Below are 19,942 nucleotides of genomic sequence, written 5' to 3' on the forward strand. Positions count from 1 at the left end.
CCAACCCTTCTTTATTTTAGTTTCAGACAGGGTCTCCCTAAGGTACCCAGGCTGGCTTTGAACTCACATGAAGGCACCACCCTATGCCAAGACTATGTAAATGTTTTTACTGATCACATGATGTAAATTTACATAAACTGGGCAACCTAATGTCATTCCTGGCAGTAATGATGGCCTCCTCGTCTTCACTCTCTGGCTTTCTAGATGCCTCTAATGGGTTTGTTCTTTAAAGAAAGAAAAAAGTCACCGTAGTTAGATGTTTCTAGTAACATTACCTCATCCCGTAGAACACCCTTCTCTCACTTTTTACCCAGCTTCTCCAGTTTAGACAGCTTCTCCAGTCTAGACAGCTTCTCCAGTCTAGAAGGCTTCTCCAGTCTAGAAGGCTTCTCCAGTGCCACTTCTCCTGTCCCAGGGATGACGTTCATGCCATCAAGTTTGCACATTTCCATGCTCATTTACCCACAGCCCTTCCTGCCTCATTCTTGATCTTATGTTTGTTTGTTGTTTTTTGAAGGGTAGGTGGCTGGAAATGAGACAACCCTTCACCAGATACCCTAAGCTGGTCTCTGAGATCTTCCTGCCTCCATCTTTCCATTCTGGGATTGCACATAAAGACTTCTCCCTTACTAATGGCTACAAAGGCCCATGGTCATCAAAACCACTGTGACTTCTCAGTTGCCAGTGAGACCCAAGGGTTTTTGATGTTTTTAGGAAAACAAAATTCCAATAGTTTGTTTTACCAAAATGAAGATTCAGGAGCCAGATGCTAAGGTGAAAGCCTACTAGCTCAGAGAGGCAGAGAAAGTACTCAGCTGACTTTCCTCCTCAGCCAACCTCCCAGGAGGAAAAAAAAAAATCCATTCTCCTTCACCATGCTATCTTAAAAACTTTCCAAACTAACTTCCTGTGTATCTTTCTATGCCTTCCTGTCACTCTCTAGGGCTTTTTCCTGTGTTCACTCCCTGTCAACTGGTTGCCTGCTCCACCTCTTGTCCTATGGTTGACTTTATTTAATCTTGTTTACAATAAACAAAAAGCTCTTAGGTTAAGGGTGTGTGCTAGGGCTGAGCCACACCACAACTAGAAACAGGTTTTTCCGTTTCACAGTCTCAGGGTTCACAGTGTACAAATATCCTGTACAAGCTTTGTTATGGATTGTTATGGATTTATGTTATGGATCGGTGATGCTCTGCATTATGGTCTACTGAATCCTGTGAGGCTTGGGTCTAGAAACCTGACTGGGGTATGGAGGGAATGAAGAAACAACAGATGGGCACACAGAACAGCTGGGTCAGGTGGGTTGTCCACACTGATGGAGTGGCATGAACTACTGCAGTAACCTGGAACCACCACAGGTTTGCTACACAAAGCACAGGGGAATAGAAGGGAGCAGTCTCTACCTATAAACGGCTTGGAGGAGGAAGCTGTAGTGGCTGGCTTTTGCTCGCATTGGGAATTGTGGATAAGCACCTGGAGTCGGATCAGAGGAAGGCTTTACCGTTCTAAACCTAACCCATATTGGGAAGGCTTTGCCAACTTGACACAGGTCTGAGGCACTGGTACCTTGTCAAGTTGACAAAAATTAACCTTTCCTTTAAATTCGTCACTCTTCCTTTGAGATAATGTCTTACTTTGTAGTCCTGTTGAGCCTGAAACTCACTATGTAGCCCAGTCTAACCTCTGACTCCCAGCTTCTTCCTGCCTCAGCCTCTTGAAATTACCACCTAACCTTTGACCACTGCACCTAACCCTTTAAAATGTTTGAGCCTGGGTTGATGTATTAGTTATTTTCCTGTTGCTGTGATAAAACACCACGACCAAAGGCAACCTAAAAAAGAAGCAAACTTGTTTGGGCTTACAGCTCCAGAGGGGGCCCGTCACAGCGTGGAAGGCTCGGCAATGGAGGGATCAGACCTCTAACCACAAATGAGAAGCAGAGAGCAGACCTGAAGTGATGCTAGGCTGATTACAGCGACACACTTCCTCCTGCAAAGCCACACTTCCTGATCGTTCCATAGCATCTCCTGGAGGTTCGATGGCGTCTCCCACAGAACACTGCCAAACAGGTGACCAAGAGTTCCAACGTCTGAGCCTATGGGGGCATTTCTCATTTAAACTTCCACAGATGCAGCTCAGTTGATAGAGTGCTTGCCTAGCATGCCTCTGTTACCCTTGAGTTTAATCCCAGCTTTGTGTAAACTGGAAACAACAAAACAAAAAACCCTTTAAAATTACTTAAATTTGTTTTATGGTACAGAACATTGCTAGAAATAACGCCCACCTACTGGGAGAAAATGCAATGCTTATTATGCCAATGGAAGGCCTTAGGTTTGTGAAAGATTTGTTTCTCACTGTGAACCCATGCACTGAAGTTTGGACTGTACTCAGCAGCTCCGTGAGTTCAACTGAGTGGGTTCCCTCCCGAGAAAACTGGCTGCCTTTCTCAATGGTCTCCACACAAAGTGGAAAAGATCCTAATTAGAAACTGAACATTCCAGTCTTCAGGTATTTTCAAAAACAATGGCCATATGTTTGGATCCATTTTTTTTTTTTTTTTTTTTTTTTTTTTTTAGTGCAAAAACATGAATAGAGATCTTAAGTCTCAGGATTAATTGTCTTCGGAGGGTTACTCTGTTTTCCGTTTCAGAATTGAATATTCATAGTTTACTTTATTTACATGTAAATGTATTTTGAAGGAAAATGTAATCTGTTATGCTCAACATCACTGACGATTTAGATCAAGTGTAGTGACACATCCTGCAATCTCAGCACTTGGGAGTCAGAGGATAGAAGAACACTGCAAGTTCAAGGTCAACCTGAGCTACATGGTGAGCTTCACAACTATAGAGCAAGAGCCTGTCTCAGAAACAACAACAGAAATTAAGAAAAAACAGTGAATAGCCACCTAGTATGTTGAAGTTAAGCCTAATTGGAATCAGCCCAAGGTTCACAACACACGAACAATCTGAAACAAAGTGTGTTTAGAATCATTAGGTATTATGCAGATGTATTGCTGGCCCAGAATTATTTTTTTTATGATGCTTAGGATCAAACTAGGGGCCTCAAGCTTGCTAAGCACAGGTTCTCACTGAACCCAGAGCTCACTGGTTGGCTGGACTTACTAAGCAGCAAGCCCCAGGAATTCTCTTATCTCTCCCTCCAAGTGTTGGGTTACATACATAACCACGCCTGGCTCTCGTGTATGCTAGAGATAACTCCTTACACAGTAAGCAGTTTATCTACTGAACCATCTCCCCAGCCCAAGAATGCATACTTTTAAAGATATATTTTATTTTTAATTGTGTGTATATGTCTGTATTCATGGGTATGTGCACATGAGGGCAGGTGCCAATGGAGACCAGAAGAGGGTGTCAGATACTTTAAAGGTGGAGTTATAGGTAGTTATCAGCTGTCTGTCTTGGGTACAGGAACTAGACTCTGGTCCTTGAGAAAAGTAGTGAGTTCTCTTAGCCAATGAGCCCTCTCTCCAGCAACCCCAATATGCTTCTACAGGTCACAAATAAAGAATATGAATGAAATAGATATAATAATTATATAATATATGTATGTATATGTATATGTATATGTATATGTATATGTATATGTATATGTATATGTATATGTATATGCCTATTAAAAGAAGTTGTCAGCTGGGCATGGTGCTCCACACCCATAATCCCAGCACTAAGCAGGCTGATGCAGGAGAATTCAAAGCTCACCAAAAACAAATGAACAAACAAACAAACAAATAAGGAGCTTGGGGTGGGGCTGGAGAGGTGCAACAGTGGTTGAAAGTACTTCCTGTTCTTACAGAGAACTTGGCTTCTCAGCACCTGCACAGATGCTCACAATCACCTCTAACTCTAGTTCTAGGGCATTTGAAGCCACCAGATGTCCTCTGTGGGCTTCAGGCACATATGTAGTAAAATGGAGTAAAACATTTTTTAAATGTTGTTGGGGCTGGAGAGATCTCTCAGAAATGAAGAGGACCTGGATTTAATTCCCAGCAACCACTTAGTAGCTCACAACCACCTTCAAGTCTGGTTCCAGGGAGTCCAGTGTCACCTTCTGATCCTCTTGGGCATCAGGCACACATCTGTACACAGACATACATGAGGCAGAACATCCATATACATTTTTAAAATTGTTATCAGTTTATTAAAACAGATGAATAGGAAGTTTCTGCCCTTCCTGTTTTATGGGGGCGGGGGGGGGGGTGTCCTGTTTCTCCTGAGTACTTGCCCCGGAGACTTAGTTCTTTTGTTTGGTTTTGTTGAGGTAGAGTCTCATCATATAGCCCTGGTGTCCTGGAACTCTAAGATCCTTCTGTTTCTGCCCCAGCTACTTGCTTGCTTGCTTGTTAATTGTACACCAACCAGTTCAGCATATGACTGGAGCATATTAATTCTTTTTTACTTATTCATTTTCTCTTTTCCTTTTTTTTTAAAACTTTTTCTTGATTCTTTGTGAGTTTCACATCATGCACTCCAGTCCCACTCATCTCCCCCTCCCCTCAATACCTGCCCTCCCTCTCGCAAGCTCTCCCTCAACAAAGAAAAAAAGAAATCTCATTGTGGAAGGTATAGTGTGTCACAGTGTGTCCCACAGTATACCCTTTTGTGCATACTTCTTTGCTTGCAAATGTTCATTGCAATGACTTGTCGGTCTGGTAAGAGGCCTCTCTGGCTGCTACTATTCTATCTATACTTTAACCTCACTGGGACTCTTCTCAGATATCTTCTTGTTGCTCTGCATCAACAGCCCAGTAATGGGGTAGATGTGGGAGTGTGCCATTTCAAAGCCCTGGCACTGAGCTTGAGAGGCATCTGAGCTCGTCAGTCTGTTGGCTCTTCCACTGTCATGCCCTCAGGAGCTGGCTCACCAGCAACCCCGAAACCAGCTCTACTGTGCTGCCCAGGTGAAGTTACAGGGCCCACTCTCCCTAGTGCCACCACTAGTGAGGGACAGGGCCAGCTCTCCCACTCATGACCCAGAGCCAGCTTTCCCATCTGCCAGAGATGGTGAAGGCTGAGGGAGGGGAGAAGGGCTTCTCTCCCTCAGTACCCACCCAGCAGACAAGAACATTGCCCTGTGCTCATGACCTCAGGGTTGACTCAACTGCAACCCCCACATTCAGGGGCAGGTCTACTGTGCTGCCCAGGTGAGGTGCAGGGCCTGCTCTTCTGATTGCTGCAGCAGATAAGACACAGGGCCATCTCTTCCACTCTGTGCTCATGGGGCCAGCTCTCCTGTCTGCTGTAGGTAGCAAGGAGTGGGGGGCGGGGGTGAGGCCACAACTCTCCCTTGTTTTTGTCTCTACAGGGCAGACATGTGGCAGGCCCAGCTCTCCCACACTCACACCCTAGGGGCCAGCCCACCCATGCCCTGCCACCAGAGTCAGCTCTACTGTGCTGCCCAGGCAAGGTGCAGGACCCACTCTCCCAAGTACTACATACAGCTGGAGGGGGCAAGGTCAACTCTCCTGATCTCAGGCTCCCGGGGCCAGCTTTCCACAATACCCAGGTGAGGGCTGGGGCCAGTTCTGTACAACTCTCAGACATGAACATGTGCCTGGGCAGCAGACCAGACCAGGAACGTCCACCTGGCCTTTGTTGGTAACAGACGCTTGGTGCTGCAGGGCCACAGACCCAGACATGGCCCCAGGTGGCAAGCACAGGCCAGGATCCCACCATGGTCCCAGGTGCCATCAACAGCTACTCACATTAAGCTGTTCCTCACTACCATTAAGTCTCCAGCTCTGCCTCTCTTCATTGTGCCCCATCCTTCTGCTTCTCTTCCATCTCTCCACCACTTGCTCCTCATAGTGGCATGTGGGGTCTCTGAGTGTCTGGAATCATCTCAAGAGTGGTCTCAGAAGTGCTATGCTCCTCCGCTCATGCATTATGGCATTGGGCAGGGATCATCTACCAGACTGGTGGCCATCTCAGATTAGCTCCTTGTCCAGGCCCCTGGGGCTGTTCTGGTAGTCATGTTAGGCTCACTGTTTTCAAAGAATGTTAGGCTGCTGGTCTTTCAGATGTTCATAGGTCAGAACACTGAACGGAAACATAGCCTCTCTCCTCTCACGTGACACTGCAAGCACACTTGCAAGGCCTCCGGGGCAGGAATATTAATTCTTAACTGTGGGAAAGGCTGTGGTGACAACAGGCTCTGAGAAAGCAGGGCTTTCTCACAAAGTTCTCTGGGCATGCTAAGCCATCATTTTCAATGCCTTCTTAATATGTTGGGCCAATGTGCTCTGACTAGGTGAGAGCTCTGGTGACAAACTCCCAGGTTGTTTGGAATTATTACCATCTCTCAGCACAGATCCTTTATTCAACAGTTTTTCTTTCTAAAATAATCACCAGTCTGGAAGCCTAGACGGAGGTGACAGTTCCAGTTTGCTGTAGTTCTGTGATGGCTCAGTCCCTTGCTTCTGCTGAGTGTTTTCAATTAAGCGTTCTTGGCATACCATGACAAATTTTGTTTTCTAAAAAAAGTGGGATTGGGTGCGTAGCTCAGAGGTAGAACTAGCGAGTGTAGATGGGATCTTGTATTCAATCCCCAACACCTCAGCCCCTGATGCCCCCCTACACACAGGCCACAGGAGGCAAGAACATTAGGGGTTCTAGGACAGACTGGACTACATCAGAACCTTTCAAAACCCAAACAACAAAACAAAGCATAACCCAGCAGTGTACTCAGAGCAGGGGACAGAAACACACAGAGTCACTTCTGCCTCCTCCTGAACTGACCAGCAGCCAATCTGCCCAACAACAACAACAACAACAACAATTTCTGAATCACAATAGAATTGTGTCTTGTTTATTTGTAAATTTGTTTCCTTTAAGATAGCACCAATATGTAGCCCAGACTGGCCTTTAACCTGCAGCAACCATCTACTTCTCCCTCCTGAATGCTAGCTAGGATTGGTGTGAATGTATGTGTGTGTGTGTGTGTGTGTATGGTATGATATGTATGTATGTGGTATGTGGTGTGGTATGTGTGTATATGTGGTATGTGTGTGTATGAAGTAGTATGTGTGTGGTATGTGGTATGTGTGTGTTTGGTGTGATGAGTGTGGTATGTGTGTGGTGTGTGTGCATGTATATTAATTTATAGATTACTAGTGACTCCCTCCCATCTGATAATGCCGCTGTGGACAGAATGTTTTGCTGATGGTGCTGTTCAGGTGGAAGAACTCTTGTGTAGCAGGTGAGGCTGGTTTCAATCTGGAGCATAAAAACCAGGCACTGTGCCACACTTTTCATCCCAGAGCTGGGGAAGTGGATGCAGAAAGATCAAAAACTTCCAAAGCTCATCTTCATCTACATGGTAAGACAGGGCCTAGCCTACATCACATGATATCTAGTCTAAATTTTTTTCTAGTAGGAGATAATGAAGTTAAGAACCAAATTTCCACAAACAACAGTATATAACTTCTATGAATCAGCTGCTCCAAGGGAGATAAAAAAGAAGTTACCTACAAAGATTCAAGAGAGAAAAATAGAATTGAGAATGTTAATATATCAGAAAACGTGTACTGGTGTGGACTCTGGTCTCACTTGTTGGGTGAACTAAAATTAAACCCTTTGGTCTTTCTACCGTGGAGTTTTGTCCTGTTCTGTTGTTTGTATTTTATTTTTGAGATGAGGTATTGTAGCCCAGGCTAGCTTTAACCTCATTTGTAGCTAAGGTTGTACTCCACCTGGTAACTCTTCTACAAGCAGCTCCTGAGAGCTGGCATTCCATGTGTGAGCCATCAGGCTGGGCTTGCCTGCCTGGATTTTTTCATTTTTTAATGTTACAACATTGGATTAAAACCCCCATCCCTCTACAGACGACTCCCATGGCTCTCTGCTTTCCTTCTTCCTTCTTTCTGGTGACTACTTTTGTCTTAAGACAGCATCTCACATAAACCTGGCTGAGGACAACCTTGAATTCCGATCCTCCTGACTCTGTCTCTGTAGGAGTACACCAAGACTTCTCTGACAATTCTTCCTATTGTCCTGTACCTTTAGGAGTCACTAGTGACTACTATTGACTCCTTCTTTTGTTTAATCCTCTGTTAAAATTTTAGTTGTAATCTCTGAGGTAAGTGCTGGTGTATCTCCCAGATCACCCCTCAGCTGCTGGGAAGGGTGGAGGGTGACAACTCTCATGTACATTCTCTCTGGGAATTGCCCTCCTGCAGATAGAGCCGCCTCCCCCACGGCCACATCCCTCAGGACAGCCTGGGAGCCTGCATCTGATGACTGTTCAGTGCAGGGATAAGAAGAGCCGATGGGCAGTACCATCCACTCCGAAATTATGCTGGTATTGCGGTTACATCAGTGCATTCAGCAGTCGTACAGGTACTGAGTTGGAAAGCATGTATTAATAATCAGCTGCAAGAAAATCTATGTCAATCCATTTCCTGGACAACCCAACCTAAGATAGTTTGGTTTAAAAAAAAATGGTTTGAGGAAACAGATTCTCGAGCTGAGGAGGTAACTTAGATAAAGGTGTGTTTGCCTAGGCAGCACAAGCCACTGAGTTTGATGCCCAGCACCACATAAAGCGAGATTGGTGGCATATACCCAAGCAATGAAGTCAGGAGCAGTTGAAGTTCAAACTTATCCTCAGACCACAGACCAAGCCAAGTTTGAGACCAGCTTGTGCTATACAAGACTCAGTCTCAAAACAAAACCACAACAATAACAAAAACAACCTTTAATATTAGATTTTGGAACTGGGTCAGATATTTTTTTCATCTGGCAGCAAAGACTCCATCTCTGGAGAACTACCAGCTCCCAGCTTTCAATATGACTGTTAAATCTTTTGCTAATAAACTTGGATAGAATACTACTATATGAGAATGAACCACCCAAGAAAACACCTAAGGGTTTTGGCAGGTTGTGGAAAGCACTAATGCCAGATGATGGAGTCAGGTGCCTCACTGTAAACAGGCTCCAAAGACTCAAGATCAAGTATGAAAACCAGGAAGATCTCTGCTATGATTTGAAAATGAAATGTCACTAGAAACATTCATGTATGTCAGGGTGGCTGTCAATTGATGGGATTTTTGGAAATGACTGGGTCTGGGTCATAGGTACTTAAACATCATCACTGGGGAGAAGTGGATCACTTTGGGTATGCCCTAGAAAAATAAAACCTGTGCCTTACATGGCCCTCTTCCTGTTCACTGCCCCCAACTCCTGGCCACCCTCTCCCATAATCCTTCCCTATAGCCCCCCTTCCCTTCTTCTTTAAAGGGGTACCCCTCCTGAGTATCCCCCCAGCCTGGCACTTCATTCTCTGTGCTGCTAGGTACTTCTTCTCCTATTGAGGCCAGACAAGGCAAACATATCCCAGGTACAGGCAACAGCTTTTGGGATAGCTCCCTCTTCACCTTGTTTATCAAGACGGGATCTCTCCCAACCCTGTAGATCACAGATTTCTCTAGACTGGGGGGCCATTATGCTCCAGGAATCTGTGTATTCTGCTTTTCCCAGGCCTTGTAAAAAGCGCAAGTCACCAAGCAGGACTTCTTATGTGTGCAATGATTGGTGTTCATTGTCTACTTGATGACATCCAGAATCACCTAGAAGGGCATGCAGGCATGTTTGCAGGGGATCATTTACATCAAGTTAACAGAGTGAAGCAGGGCATGGTGGCGCACACCTTTAATCCCAGCACTTGGGAGGCAGTGGCAGGTGGATTTCTGAGTTCGAGGCCAACCTGGTCTACAAAGTGAGTTCCAGGACAGCCAGGGCTACACAGAGAAACCCTGTCTTGAAAAAAAAAAAGAAAGAAAGAAAGAAAGAAAGAAAGAAAGGAAGGAAGGAAGGAAGGAAGGAAGAAAGAAAGTAAGTTAACACAGTGAAAGACCCACCCACTTATGAGGCACCATTTTGGGGCAGGGACCCTGGATTGTGTGAGAGTAGAGAAAGCAAACTGAGTGCTGGCCTACACTCATTTATTGCTCTCTGCCCTTTTTATTTGTGTGTACTGGGAAGGGGTGCACGCCATGGCATATGCATGGAGGTCAGAGGTCAGTTTACAGGACTCAGCGCTCTTCTACCCTGTGGGCCTTGAGAAAGCAAACTCAGGCTGGCAGGCCTGGCAGGAAGAACCGCTAACCTCTGAGTCACCTCTTCCCATGCTTGCTCTGCTCTGGTCTGTGAATATAAGATGACTAGCTGCTTCAAGTTCTGCCATCCAGGATTCCCACAGTGACAGTAACCTGGAATCGTGAATCAAAGAAACATCAGAACTAAGGCAGTGCGAGTGCTGGGAATCAATGCAGGCCATCTTGGGTCCTCAGGTTTGTACAACAAGCACTCTGCTGACTGTTTGTAAGACAGAACATCACGTGACCCAGACAGGTCTCTGGATCACTATATAGCTGAGGATGGTCTTGAATGTCTGATCATAGGCATTGACATCACATCTGGTTTCATTGGAGTTTGTATGAAGACTCACATCTCTTGTAGGCAGAAGACAGAAAAGAAGAGAAAAGAAAAGGAAAGGAAAGGGAAGGAAAGGAAAGGAAAGGAAAGGAAAGGAAAGGAAAGGAAAGGAAAGGAAAGAAAAGAAAAGAAAAGAAAAGAAAAGAAAAGAAAAGAAAAGAAAGGAAAAGAAAGGAAAGGAAAAGAAAGGAAAAGAAAAGAAAAAACTTAAAGCAAGTCTCTACACTTGGCATGTCTGATATGTCAAAATCAGTGTCCTGGGGTCTGAGGAAAGTGCTTGCTGTGGAAGCATGGGGCCTGAATCTAGATGAGCAGCACTCAAAGACAGATTATCAGGAGCAGCAGCCCTATCCTTGAGGTGTTATGAACTGGTAAACAGTAGGTTACAAAGAGCATCCGTGTAGGAAAGAATGTCACGGAGAACATCTAGGTGAACTCTAATGTCAAATCACTGTGGAAACGTCTAGGGTCCTGGATCAAATGTGATGCTACTTTCACAGAAGAATTTTATGAGCATTTGAAAACTAGCTCCATTGTGTAAATGTACCACAATTTCTTTATTCATTCTTCAGCTGAGGGACATCTAGGTTGTTTCTATTTTCTGGCTATTATGAATAAAGCCACAATGAAAATAGTTGAGCAAGTGTCTTGTGATAAGTTGGAGTATGCCCAGGAGTGGTATAGCTGGATCTTGAAATACATTGGTTCCAAATTTTCTGAAGAACCGCCATATTGATTTCCATAGTGGCTGTACAAGTTTGCACTCCCATCAACAATGGAGGAGTGTTCCAGTCGCTGAGGCCTCAGACAGCACATGGTAACCTCCAGTTGAGGCGGTTATACAAGGGCAAGAGGAAAACCTGTTGGTGTTTCAGAAAAGGCTGATGGATGAAGTGGAAATTTATGAGTTCTTTGGAAAGTCAGCTGAATGGTGTTTTGCTGAGGCAAACACATGGAGAAGTGTTCTCTGTGACAATTTTTCCTACCTGGATGCTCTTTGTAACCTACTATTTACCAGTTGATAGTACCTCAAGGGCAGAGCTACTTGCTCTTGATAATCTGTCTTTGAATGCTTGTCTAGATTCAGGGGCCTCATGCTTCCACAGCAAGCACTCAAGTGGACACAGGTGAAAAACTAAGGTAGACTCTGCAGGAATATTTTGCTGATGCAGACACAGGAGAAAGGATGTTCTGCTAAGGCAAGCACATGCAAGGACACATGATGAAGGATTCTTTGCTAACAACACACATATTAATCTGCCTTACGGTGCGTAGTTGTCAGGACTCCATGGAGAGAAATGTGCCAAAAAAAAACAAAACAAAACAAAACAAAAAAACCTCCTGGTGGTGTACTGCAGTTCCTTGTCACTTCCAAGGACTAGAGCTAATTGGCAGTGATGTCAGCTGAGACAGACTCACGTGCTAAGGCAAGACCCATGGAGGACACGTGATGTTTGGAGGGCATATAAAAGGGAGTCCACAGCCAGTGATGGAGACTGAAGCTGGCTTGCTTATAGAGCTAGCTATGCAAAGCTTGTGTGTCTGTGTCTGATCACTTCACTGAGAAAGGCACAGCTGAGAACTTATCCTGGTGTCCCTCCCGGCCCATCTTGGTCTCTCCTGGTCCCTCCTGGTTCCCACTTCTGACTCAAGTCAAGGCTGAGGCCTGGTTGTCTCTGCTAGGACCAATGCTGATTTGTGTTTGCTATACCCTTTCTACTGGACTGCTGGTGTGTCCATGAAGTGTTTGTGAGTGGATCGAGCTGCAACTGCTGACCTGTGAACTGAACTGCAGATTTCCAGACAACACAGATGGGAGTTGCTCCAAAGAATGATTCTGAGACGGGCGTGGTGGCTCACACCTTTAATCCCAGCACTTGGGAGGCAGAGGCAGGCAGATTTCTGAGTTCGAGGCCAGCCTGGTCTACAGAGTGAGTTCCAGGACAGCCAGGGCTACACAGAGAAACCCTGTCTCGAAAAACAAAAAAATCAACCCAAAAGCCTCAACTTAAAACACAAGATGCTGAACTGGAGAGATGGCTCGGTAGTTAAGAGCACTGACTCCTCTATCAGAGGTCCTGAGTTCAATTTCCAGCAACCACATGGTGGCTCACAACCACCTGTAATGGATTCTTATGCCCTCTTCTGGTGTGTCCAAACAAATAAATCTTTAAAAAATAAATAAATGGGAAAAAAATACACAAATGCTGCCAGACAAGGTAGAACATGCCTTTAATCACAGCATTCTGGAGGCAGAGACAGGTGGATCTCTCTGACTTCAAGACCATCCTGATCTACAAAGTAAGTTTCAGGACAGCCAGGAATCTACACAAAGAAATCTTATCTCAAAAATACAAATAGCAAAAAACACCCCTGAAAAAAAATCTCATAAAATGCTTAATTACAGTACTCAATGTATGAAATTCTCAAAATAAAACAAAATAGGACAAGATTAACAATGTCTTTAATCCCTGTAGTTAGCTGGGAGACAGAAGCAGGTGGATCTTTGAGTTTGAGGCCAGCCTGGTTTACAGAGTGAGCTCAGGACAGCCAGGGCTGCACTAAGAAAGCACATTTTGAAAATTAGATAGATAGATAGACAAATAGATAGATAGATAGAGAGATAGATAATAAAAATTTAAAATGAAAAATGAAATACTGTAACTGAAGAGAAAACATTTCAGGGTGCAGAAATGGCTGAGAAACTTCTGAGTAGGATTCCAGTCGTTCAGGAAATGTTTAACAATTGGATTTGTGTGAAATTAAAAGCCTTCTTCACAGCTCTGGAGTGGTGACTCAACAGTTAAGAGAATGTCTTGCTCTGGCACAGAACCGAATTCAGTTCCTAGTACCCACATGGGGGCTCATGACAATCCATAGCCCCAATTCCAGTGGACCTGATTTCTGCAGGAACCAGGTATATATATCATATACATACATACATACATACATACATACATAATACATACATACATACATACATACATGCATACATGCATACATACATAATACATACATACATATATACATACAGGCCAAATACTCAAATAAAATTAAATAAATATCATTTCAAAAACTCTTCTTCATGGCAAAAGAACTGTCAACAGAATGTTCAGTCAAAACTAGGAGAAAATCTTTGCCAGTTATATTTCAGACAAGGGGCTAATATCTAGAATGTAAATGTCTTCACACAAGCTCACATAAAAACCGAGTAAATATATGTAAATGAAAAAATAAGGAACTAAGGGCTGGAAAGTCGAGTCAGCAGTTAAAAGCACTTGCTTTTGCAGAGGACCTGGGTTTAATTCCCACCTAAGCTCATAACTGTCTATAACTCCAGTTTCAGAGGATCTGACACCTTCTTCTGACCTCTGCAGGCACCAGGCACCTACATAAAACACAGACATACATGCAGGTAAAACACTCATATACATAAAATAATAAAATAAATCTATTCTATAATTCAAAATGGAGCCAGCATGTGACCCAGCTGTAGCTCTCCAAAGCATGTGTCCAAAGGATTCTACATCCTGCTGCACGCATGCACATCTATTAAGCCTTTGTCCAGACAGCTAGGAAACACAATCAAAACTGGATGTGTACATACATGGGTGGTACACAGTGCATATACACAATGAGATTTTATTTGGCTGTGAAAAAAAATAAAATTCTGAAATTTGTAGGAAAGTGAATGGAACTAGAAAAATTACATTAAGTTTGGTAGGTGTGGTGTATTTTGAATGAGAAATGCCCCCCACCCCCATAGTCTCAGGTGTCTAACTGCTTGGTCTCCAGTGTGTGGCACTGTTCAGGTAGGATTTGGAATTGTAGACTTGTTAATGGAAACACTCCCCTGAAAGTGGACTTAGGGCATTTACAAGATTTTCACCATCCCCTGTGTGCTTCCTTCTTCCAGCTTCTGGCTAGAGATGTGAGCCATCAGCAATTTCTGTTACCATTGTCACCATTCTTTCTACCTGCTGCCATGATTCCCTGGCGTTATGGGCCTTTATTCTCTGGAACTGCCAAATAAACCACAGTAATAGAAAAGTAATGAATACATCAACCCAAGCTCAGAAAGGCAAACACCATACCTCCCCTCTCAAAAGTTGATCCTAGCTTCTAATTGTTAAGTATGTGCAGTTAGGAGGGAGTAAGCCTGGGTAGAGGCTGGAAACTAGAAAGGAGCCCATAAGATGCGGGAGGGGCAGGGTGTATGGGTGCTGAGAGTAGGGCAACAGGGCACCAGCACAGCTGTAATATGGCAGTATAAAGGACAACGTGGGGGGCAGAGAGTGCAACAAGGACAAGCAGCCGGGAGATGAGGGAGTAGTGGGGTGGGGGAATTAACCAAAGCTAAGAAGATATGAAAATTCTATAAGGAAAACTATAAGTGGCTAATTAAAAATGAATTAAACATCAAGCTCACCCCTTTAGTCCCAGCACTCGGGAAACAGAGGCAGGCAGATCTCTTTGACAAGTTCAAGGTCAGCCTGGTCTACATAGCAAGCTCCAAGAGACCCAGGGCTATATAGAGAAGCATAACGGAATGAGGCTGAGTAAATTCAATAGAGGACGATGCCACAGCATATTTGCTGAAGGCTGACGCAACAGCAAAGAAGCAGTATAGCGGATATCACATGACCACTCAAACAGTGAGGGAAAAACAGAGTTGCCAGAACCTCTAGGACCGGCATGGCTGACTGATACGGACACTAATGTTCTTTGCTTCATTATGACATTTCCATATTATTGGCATTGTAGTTTTGGCTGAACCTACCATTTATATACCAAACAACACCCCCCAAAACTCCATGTAAGGATGTGAAGAAGGAATAGACACTACTCTGGATACTCCAACCTTTCTAGGAAATCCACCCTAGCCCTCCCCTTAAGCTCAGCCATTAAGTATGCTGCCTGCAACCCCAGCCTCCCTCCGTGAAGGCTGCCGCTCTGCTTTGAGTGTGCATGTCTGTAATGAAGTCTCTGTCTCTCTGTCTCTGTCTCTCTCTCTTTCTGTGTGTGTGCACATGCACACATGTGTAATCACGTGCATAGAGATCATAGAATGATTTGCAGGAATTAGTTCTCCTCTCTCACCACGTAGGACCCAGGGATTGAACTCATGAATATCTCCAAGATGAAATTAAGTCCAGTCTGGGATATATCAGACCCTGTCTCAAAGAACAAAAATAAGAGGCTGGAGGGATGGCTCAATGGTTGAGAGCTCTGGGTGCTCTTCCAGAGGACCAATATTCAGTTCCCTGCAACAGATGACAGCTCATAACTGTCTAAAACTCCATTTTTGTCCCTATTGGGCACACTTGTGGTACATGCACATACTTGCAAGCAATAAGACTTAGGCACATGAAATGATAATTAAAAAAAAAAACAGACTAAAGTGTATTGAATTTCTTTTGGGAGCCGAAGATGATCAAATGTTTAGTATGAATCAAGAATCTGAGAAACAACTTGAGAGGTGGTGGCACACACCTTTAATACCAGTGCTCCAGAGGCAGAGGCAGGTGGATCTCTGTGTGAGTTCAAGACCAGCCTGGTCTACAGCATGTGTTCCAGGACAACCAAAGACACACAAAGAAACCTTGCTTCAAAAAATAAAAAAATTAAAAAGGGTCTGAAAAATGCTCTTAACTTCTCGCCCCCCAAAATCTGCTACTATGAGTTTCCTTTATTATTCTACAAAGTATAAGAGACATGTGCCAATGTGTGTGTGGGTCTGTATGTGCATGCACATATGCCTATGGAGATGCTCTTATTCTAAGAATAAGGTCACAAACTAAAGTCCTATATAAATATAGGACTGGTGACATCTACATGGTCCATTTACATAACTAGAGATCTGAGTGATGGAACAGGGGGATGGTTACATTGTATTGGGAAATTAAAACAACCAGATGCTAATGGTATGGCGAGTGTAATATCAGCATTGGAGACATTGATGCGAGGATCATCATGAGTCCCAGACCAGTCTAGCCTACAGAGTAAGACCCTTCCAAAACACAATGTTACAAAGTAACAAACAAGGAATCATCCAGATTTCTGAAGCTGTGTAACTGTGGATGCAAGAGATGCAAAGTGGAGACGTGGCATTGGAGGTTAGGTTTGTGAGATTATATTTTGTTTGAAGTTTTTGCTTAATTTTATTTTATTAAAACAGGGTTTCACTATGTGGTCCTGGCTGGTCTGTCCCGAAGCTCACCATATAGACCAGGCCGACCTCAAACTTACAGGGATCCTCCTGCCTTGACTTTCGGGTGCTGAGATTAAAAACCTGCCCCACCACAATCACTTGTGGGTTGCTTTTTTTTTCCTTCTTTGTTTGTCCTAGACCAAATTTTCCAAAGGTACTATAATCAACGTGGTTTCTTTTATAATTAAGAACTGTTACTTGGGAGGCAGAGGCAGGCAGATTTCTGAGTTTGAGGCCAGCCTGGACTACAGAGTGAGTTCCAGGACAGCCAGGACTACACAGAGGTTTGGGGTCATTCTTGCAATGTGAATGAGTACCATAGGGCTGGGGGTGAAGGCAAAGGAGGGGGCAGATGGTAAAAGGGCATGAGATGCTTTAAACAATTACTGCCTTGTTACAGTTCTCCATCCAAGTGGACATTCAGAGATATCATAGCTAAATGAGCTATTTTACACTTTCTGGACTGACAAACTTCATGAATCACCAGGACGACGCATTTTTCTTTCCCTTTTTTTTCTTTTTTTTTTTTTTTTCTCTTCTCTTCTCTTCTCTTCTCTTCTCTTCTCTTCTCTTCTCTTCTCTTCTCTTCTCTTCTCTAGACATGGTGTTGGGCTGGTGAGATGGCTCAGTGGGTAAGAGCACCCGACTGCTCTTCCGAAGGTCCAAAGTTCAAATCCCAGCAACCACATGGTGGCTCACAACCATCTGTAATGAGATCTGGCACCCTCTTCTGGAGTGTCTGAAAGCAGCTACAGTGTACTTACATATAGTAAAAATAAATAAATCTTTTAAAAAATAAAATAAAATAAAGACATGGTGTCATGTAGCCCCGGCTATGTAGCTAAGGATGACCTTGAACTCCTTGTTCTTCTTACTTTACCTCCTGAATGCTTAAATTACTGGTGTGCTACCACAGTCTGTTTTATGTGGTGCTGGGGATCTAAACCAAGGTCTTGTCCATGCTAGGCAAGCACTCTACCAGCTCAGTACCTCCCCTGCCCCCAGCCCATTATATGCTTTTTTTCTGGAGTTCACAGAGGTTTTGAAGTCTAACATGCATGTTGTTTAGCAATCTTCTCTATATCAGAGAATAAGAACTCTCCCAAAAATAATATATAAAATTAAAACATGTGGGGCAGAGCTGGGTGTAGTGGCTCACATCTAGCACTTGGGAAATTGAGAGATTGAGAGACTAAGGCAGGAGTTCAGCCCAGGCAACATTGTAGGACTATCCCAAAAGGGATGGGGGTGTGGCTGGAGAGATTGCTCACTTGTTAACAGCAGGTATGGCTTTTCCAGAGGACCTAAGTTCAATTCTCAGCACCCATACCAGGTAACTTACAACCTGTAACTCTAGCTACTTCTACCTTCTTTGGACATGGAGAGAGAGAGAGAGAGAGAGAGAGAGAGAGAGAGAGAGAGAGAGAGAGTGTCACATTCATATTCTTGATTAGAAATAAAAGAAATCTTATCTGGACATCAATTGCACATACAGGAATGGAAAACCACGGGGGATGGAGCTGGTCAGCAATAGCTGACCTGATACATGGCAAACTGTATGCCCAGCCCTACCATTGCCAACTGACCTGAGCGCACAAAAGACCAGGTAGAATGACAGACAGGCCTATCCAGCTCTGCACACAGCATGCTTTGACAAGGGAGGAATGTGCTGACATCACAGTCATCTTCAAGCTGTGTGAACCTACTCTAGTGAGTTCTGTAAGAGCAACACAGACCCCCACAACATGTACGATGGAATGTTGACCTTAACTAAGGCCCCCAAGATGCTTACCTGATCAAGCACCAGTTTGGCTGCCGAGGATCTGAAGAATATTTAGCCCAGTCACCATACAATACACAGATATTTAATCCACAGAGTTGGAACACAGTGACAGTTGCTTTTTCACTTTTTATGTGATTCCCTTGTGTGTGTCTATATATAAGATGCATGCAGTACCCACAGAGACCAGAAGAGGGCATTAGATCCCTCGGAACTGGACTTACACATAGTTATGACCCACAATGTGGGTGCTGAGAACCAAGCCCAGGTTCTCTTAAACACAGAGCCCTGACTTTTATTATTATTATCATTATTATTGTGTGTGCATATGTGTGAGTGCATGAAATGTGTGTGGAGATGGGGTGCCACAGCACATGTATGGATATCACAAGACAACTTCCTGGAGTCAGTTCTCTCCTTCCACCATTACATAAGCTCTGGGGATTGAAACTCAGGTCACTGAACTCATGTGGTGAAAGAACCTAGTGGGGAAACCCCCACTCAATTTCCGTCTGGTGCGCACCCAAGAATCACGAACAGACGACCATCTTGATGTAAAAGCATGAGGTAGTTTAATGACGGAGCTCCGGGCTGACACATATCTCCCGCTGGAGACAGAGGTGTGGACCACATGGTGGAGCCATAATGGCGGAGCTCCGGTTCAAAACGTATCTCACACAGGAGACAGTGGTTTCGACCCCGAGGCTTGGAAGCTAGGGGTTTTTATAGATAAGGGGTGGGGCTGGAGGAGGAATTGGCGCTGTTTCACATGATTGGTCCATTTAAACATCAACAGACTGTCAGAAGGGCAGGAGATAGGGAGGTACCAGGCCAGTCAGGACATGTAATGACAGGCCTGCCCGGGCATGTCCTGGCCTGTTCTGCTATGTTTTCAGCCCCAGGTTTCAAAGCTCACAAACAACTCTTTGGGCTATTTGACATAAATTACATGAATCAATGTAATGTCTCAAATTTTATTTCCTTTCAGTGGCTCTGTTAGCCACTGAGTTTTCTTGCAGCCCCTGACAGTTACTTTCTTATCTCATAAGATAGAAAGTAGATACTTATTTCACAAGTAGAGTATTTGTCTCATATGCGTGTGGTCCTGGGGTTCAATCCCCAGTACCAGCAGGAGGTAAGAGGAAATTTTAACCTACAAAGTAGGGCCCAAATGGGGTCAGCAGGCTATCTTTCACCAGCCAGAAGAGCAGTGCAGAAGCCCACCTTTCCCTTGTGGTGCCTCTGAAAAGAACACGCAGGACTCAGACGGGACTGATAGCCCCACCCACCATAGCGCAGAGCCAGAGCTCTGCTTGTGGCACAGCTGTTAGACGGTGAGAAATTAAGACTATGAAACTGGATTGAATTTCTCTGAGCCCAAGTATGATTTCCTTGTCCCGTAACTCATTCTCCGCAATCGGCATTAATTTCCAGGACCCTTTGCTCTGTATGAATTTTGCAACTATGAATTCTAATCAGGAGGCATTGGCTCTTTAG

At 44.2% G+C, this 19,942-nt stretch overlaps 1 pseudogene; it reads right to left on the bottom strand.

Moving 5' to 3' along the window:
• Window positions 1-6,016: 6,016 nt before the first annotated feature.
• On the bottom strand, window positions 6,017-6,125 carry Gm24398 (annotated as a pseudogene).
• Between the last annotated feature and the right edge of the window lie 13,817 nt (window positions 6,126-19,942).

Source organism: Mus musculus, chromosome 11, assembly GCF_000001635.26.
Source record: "Mus musculus strain C57BL/6J chromosome 11, GRCm38.p6 C57BL/6J".
Taxonomy (NCBI): domain Eukaryota; kingdom Metazoa; phylum Chordata; class Mammalia; order Rodentia; family Muridae; genus Mus; species Mus musculus.